The sequence below is a fragment of the Diospyros lotus genome, chromosome 4, assembly GCF_014633365.1.
Source record: "Diospyros lotus cultivar Yz01 chromosome 4, ASM1463336v1, whole genome shotgun sequence".
Classification (NCBI taxonomy): domain Eukaryota; kingdom Viridiplantae; phylum Streptophyta; class Magnoliopsida; order Ericales; family Ebenaceae; genus Diospyros; species Diospyros lotus.
The window spans coordinates 38,399,802-38,406,103 of record NC_068341.1 but is presented as its reverse complement, the minus strand read 5'-3'; positions in this window follow the sequence as shown (position 1 = coordinate 38,406,103).

Below are 6,302 nucleotides of genomic sequence, written 5' to 3'. Positions count from 1 at the left end.
GCTAAGGTTCGACCCATTTCAATGCGGTGCCTGCCGAGTTTTGAGAAGACAGTGTACTCCACACTGCATCTTTGCTCTTTATTTCTTTCATGAGGAAGGATCCACTTATTTTGCTGCCATCCACAACATTTTTGGTGCCAGAAATGCCTCCATCCTCCTGGCCCATCTTCCGGTAAGTGATTGACTTGGAGCTGCTATGACACTCTTATTTGAAACTCAAGCCCGGCTTTAAGATCCTGTCTATGGATGTGTACCTCACATTCTTGCTCTTCAGCAACAGGTTAGTGATTTGCAAACTTATCGAGCTCTATTGCAAGATTCATTATTCGCATACTATTCTTCACATCCACATTCTATTCCTCAACCTGATCAAAACCCAAACTAGAGCTCCGATATTCCCATCATCCCAGAGGACGTCCCTCATCCTAGTCTCCCAGAGGCTACTCTTCTACCTTACCCTGGCAAAACTAGTAGTAGCCAGATGCCACTCCCAGATGACATCAATGAGATGGGACCCATCGTGTTTGCAAACCATCGTCGCCACTGAGCATCAATGACATTATCAGTTTTATGGTTTGACCTTTTTTTTTTTTACTGTATGGCTTGATCTCTTGTAACTATATTGAACATATGGAATGAATATTATGTTTTGAGTACTTTAATGTTTCATTCCCTTGTCTTACCCTCGATTGCATATCAATCATAAGAAAATTATCTCAACCTCTTGCAGTTGTTTAATAATTAATCAAGTCGAAGTAAATGATATCGAGTCTTAATTGTCATCTCATTCAAAGCTTGGAAATTTACATCCTCAGTCAGGCTACACAAATTTCCAAATCGTTGCGCCACGCTAGCAGCACTATCACAACACTATAGTCCCCAAGGAAATCAGGCTTAGCCCAGACATAACCTACAGTTCGCTCCAGGACTTCGGCGTTTAATCGTCTCCACAGCAGATTGGTTACCCCACATAGAGGGCTGCGGTCCCTCAACATGAGCTAACCTAATGGCCATCTGCCACCTGCATTCAGTGGTCCCTAGCATTAGACCCGTCACTGGTAGGCGTCACCTGTAGTATTATTCCATGTTAGAGCCATTCCTCATTCCTTGGGTTCCATTCTCTTTAGACATCTCAAGACACCACATGGTCTCAACATTCATCGAATCAGCTTCTCGACAATTTATTCTCACACAAACAACTACATATTCATATCCGAGTCATTTCCCAACTTGTGATCTCTCAGTTACTCAACCGATATTACTTTTCGACATCAAAGGTCTAATCATCATGATACACGAGTCATTATTGTTAACCACTACCCTGGTCCCTCGGTCACCTTGACCTTCATGGAAGCCTAACCTTCATGATGGTCCACAACATGTGGAGAATACTCCAAAACATGTGGAGTTTAAAAGAATGATTGACCCAGCAGTGAATATCAAATCAGGTGGAGACACTCCTGCGGTAGAGGAGTCGTCAGATGAAGAAGAGGTTCCAACCCAAGAACCTCCACAATAACAAGAATCAATAGCAATAGGAAGGCCACGACAAGAGATTCGAAAACCTGCTCATTTTTTTTATTTGGGGCCTATGCATCTCCAATTGTAAATGATAATATTCCTACCACTTACAATGAAGCTGTCCAAAGTTCAGAAAATAGAAAGTGGAGGAAGGCTATGAATGAAGAAATGCAGTCCCTTCAGAAGAATGTGACATGGAGGCTAGCCAGCTTATCGAATGGAAAGAAGGAAATTGAATGCAAATGGGTATATGCAAAGAAAGATGGATTTCCTTATAAGAAAGATGTTCGCTACAAGGCAAGGTTGGTGGCTAAAGGCTACGTTCAGACGGAGGGTATTGATTATAATGAAGTTTTTTCTCCAGTTGTGAAGCATTCCTCCATTAGAATTTTGTTGGCCTTGGTAGCGCAATTGAATTTGGAATTAGTTTAGATGGATGTGAAAACTGCATTTCTACATGGCGACTTGGAACAAGAAATCTATATGACTCAGCCAGAAGAATTCAGAGTTGCTGGTAAAGAAAATTGGGTTTGCAAACTAAACAAATCGTTGTACGGATTGAACCAATCTCCAAGGTAGTGGTACAAGCAATTTGACAAGTTCATGTTGGGGCAGAGGTACACAAAAAGAAAATATGATCACTGTGTGTATTTACGCAAGCTACAAGATGGATCGTTTATTTATCTTCTCCTATATGTTGATGATATGCTTATAGCCTCCAAGAATAGTGGAGAAATTGAAAAACTGAAGGCTCGGTTGAATAAAGAGTTCGAAATGAAAGATTTAGGTGAAGCCAAAAAGATTCTCGGCATGGAGATAATTATAGACAGGAAAAGATGAAGGCTTTGTTTGACTCAGAGAACATATCTAAAGAAAGTACTACACCATTTCAACACAAACGAAAAGTCAAAACTTGTGAGTACCCTGTTAGCTCCTCACTTCAAACTTAGTGCATCTTTAACTCCGAAGAATGCTACGAAACAGGAGTATATGTCAAAGGTTCCGTATGCAAAAGTTATTGGTAGCTTGATGTATGTTATGGTGTGTACAAGGCCCGATATTTTACAGGCAGTTGGAGTTGTGAGCAGGTATATGCATGATCCTGGAAATAAACATTAGCAAACTGTGAAATGGATTCTATGGTATATTCTAACACCGTAGATGTTGGCTTAGTATTTGAGCGAGATGAGAAAGTGGATAATTGCATAGTTGGTTATTATGATTCCGACTATGCTGGTGATATGGATAAACGCCGATCTACGACTGGTTATGTGTTCACTTTAGCAAAGGCACCGGTCAGTTGGAAGTCTACCTTACAGTCTACAATTGTTCTGTCTACCACAGAAGCAAAGTATATGGCAGTTACAAAGACTGTAAAGGTAAGCAATTTGGCTTTATGGGTTGCTTAATAAATTGGGAATTGGTCAAAAGTACATTAAGGTACATTATGACAGTCAGAGTGCTATTCACTTAGCAAAGAACCAAGTTTATCATGCAAGGATGAAACACATCGACGTAAGATATCATTTTGTACGGAAAATTTTGGAAAAATGAGAGATACAAATTCAAAAGATCCCAACTGCTGAAAATCTTACTGATATGATGACTAAAGTTGTGACAGTAGTCAAGTTCCAACATTGTTTGGACTTGATTAATATCCTTAGTATTTGAAGTTGGCACTTCATAGCGCATTTGAAAACACTACTGATGATAGATTATTTAGAGAGAATTTTGAGCAATTTGGATGGAATTTGGAGATTCGCCAAGTGGAGATTTGTTGGATTTTGGCTCTCCCAATCCCACATCGACTGGGCAGTAGGATTGGGAGGGTCTATTTCATTATAAAAGGCACCCTCCCCCTTTGTAATATGTATCCCTCAATTGTGTTTATTTCTCTTTCTACACACTTTGTATTTTTTTCTCTTTTGATATTAGTAAAAGATTTGGTGGTGTCCGAGGACCTAGATCATATTGGTCGAACCTCGTTAATTTTCTGGTGTTCTATTTATTTTTATATTTAATAGTTTTTTCGAGTATTATTTTTGGTACTTTTGATTTTGGGGAAAATTGCTCGATTTTCCCAACATAAATAAGGTGATGACATAAATGTGTTTTATTTTTACTCTTACAAACCTTATATTAGTTAAAAAAATATTTTAAAATACAGTATATTTATGATCAACTTATAAAAATGTTAAATAACTAAAATAAAATGCAATAAATAAGGTGCATCGTTCATTAAAATTACCATTATTGAATTATACTACGATACGACTACTCTCTAAACTCTACACTTCATAACAACTAATTGCTCTACTTTAGTTATTGTCACCACAACTACTGAGCTATAATTTTGTTTATAATTCAATTCTTGTGCTTGATTTTAGATCAAATTCTATTAGCAAAAATTGAGATAATATGCGTTAATATAAATTTAAAAATCCTTCAATGGCTAAATTAACATAAACTTCATAATTAATTATTTTAAAATTTATATTAATGCATACCATATCAGTTTTTGTTAACAAAATTGTACCCAGAAAAAGAAATAAAATTGTAAGAAAAATTAAAGTTTAGTAATTGTACTAATAAAATTAAAATACACTAATCAGTTTGTTACAAAATGTAAAATTTGGATACTTATAGTATAATTTACTCCTTCTGTATCCTAATAATTTCTTGATATATAGTGGGCCTTTTAGTTAATTATCTTACATATCTACATCACAATGGTAAATTATTAAACTTTTAATATTAATGAATATGGCAGTACACCTAATATGTCCTAAATCTAATTGATTCATTTGCCTTTCATCTCAATTCAAATTAAGATACTATTTATTAAAATAAGTAAAATAAAATTATATCAAGATAAAGTTAGAATACTTTCGAAATCAAGATATAAAATAATGAAGATAAGATTAAAAAGTATTTTAAACTTTTTATAAATAGAGATTATTTATCAAACAATAACATATAAATACTCTTATGTTGCTTGCATTGGGCAACATAAAAGTTGCCTGAAGCGGGCAAATTGAGAGACAAAAGAGGGGTGTGGGCCCCATGATGGGTAAGACCCACACACCCATCCCCCGACTAGCCCACATTAGGCGGACAGTAGCTCATCCCTCAAAAGACATAAACTTAAGAAGAGTATTAAATATTATTGTCCAAACAACATTAAAATCCTATTTGGCTCGCCATTTTGGAGTGTCCCTTCGAGGAATCGAATTTCACAAGTTACACATTACAAAGGGCTAAACTCGCTCAAGTTTTATAATAATTTACCTTTTTTAACAATATATCTTATCTTGTCTTGTTCAAATTATTTTGTTGCCTCCATCTTCAAAGTGGACCACATAGGCTTAAAATTTGTAACATTTTGTTAAATAAATTAAATTTGTAATATTTTGTTAATTTCTTTTAAAATGATAATATTTTTAAAAAGTTACTCCTCCTAACTTTATTTTTTTTTTTAATTTATAAGAGCTTATAAGCTACTTAAAAAGCCGTTGTTGAGGAAACAAAATGACTAATTCGCCCTCAAGCAAATCTAACATCATCTACATCAAAATGCCTTAATCCCTCCTTGCCAAGTCAGCTTTCGTCACCAACGCCGATGGCCACCACTTTCCGCCTCCCTACATTAACCTCTTTCCCTTTCTTTGCTAAATTGACCACCACCTTGGACCTCTGTCCCCACTCGAGATCTGCCTCTGTCCCTCTTGGTCCCGTCAATCTCCGACACCACCGTCTAGAATCGCCTTCTACCAATCACCGCCATTCCTCACCATCACTTTCTCCTTATCCGATCACCACCTTTGCTCTCAACCCAACATCTTGGTTGGAGCGAGTCATCGACGATGGGGTCTTAAAGCAACTGCGTCCTCGACAATTATATATATATATATATATTTGTAAATATATTTATACATGTGGTTTGAAATATATGTGTCGGGTGGATGACTAAAAATTGAGTCTGTTAGTCGTTAGAAGTCATTTTGACCGTTGGGGACTAGAGCTCCAATGGCCAACTGATAAATCCTAAACATCTAATTGTAACTAACTAACCTTCATAAAAATTATTGAAGTCGGGAATTCCTTTATAAATAAAAACAGAACAGGGATGAATGATGATATGAAGAAGCCATTGTATCCTAATTTCTCTAAGTGTTAAACATTGGGATTGAAAAAGTAAAAAGAGGTGAGTGCTGGGTTGGTAGAGTAAGAGCTTCTACTCTGAAAAGTTTTGGAGGGATATTGTGAGCGTTTTTGTGTAATTTTGTAAATTTTGATTTATTATTGAGTGAATTGACTAAGGAAAAAATCCTTGTTCTAATATAGAATTCTTAAAAAAAATATGAACACGTAAATCTAGTGTCTATGTATTTTTTTATTTTTTCTGTAACTTTTGTATTTTGTATATTGTAAATTAGTTTTGTTGTTCGACACCTAAAGATCCAACAACATGAATTTATTATATAAGTATTGTCAATATATGTTATAATTTTTCTAAAATTATAATTAATAAAATTCCTTATTTAAAAATTGCATCCAAATAAATTTATCAATTAAAATAAGTGATATCTAATATGTCATTTTTATCATTTTAATAATTTTAACAACTGTAAACTTTTATATTATTAGACACATGCATGTTAAAGTATTTTTTTAATTCAAATTCTAAAACCTGTACACTTTACACTTTACATAACTTCAAACTCTAAATTTTAGGAACTCTTATAATTTAAATTCATCCAAGTACAAGTGTGCAAATAACT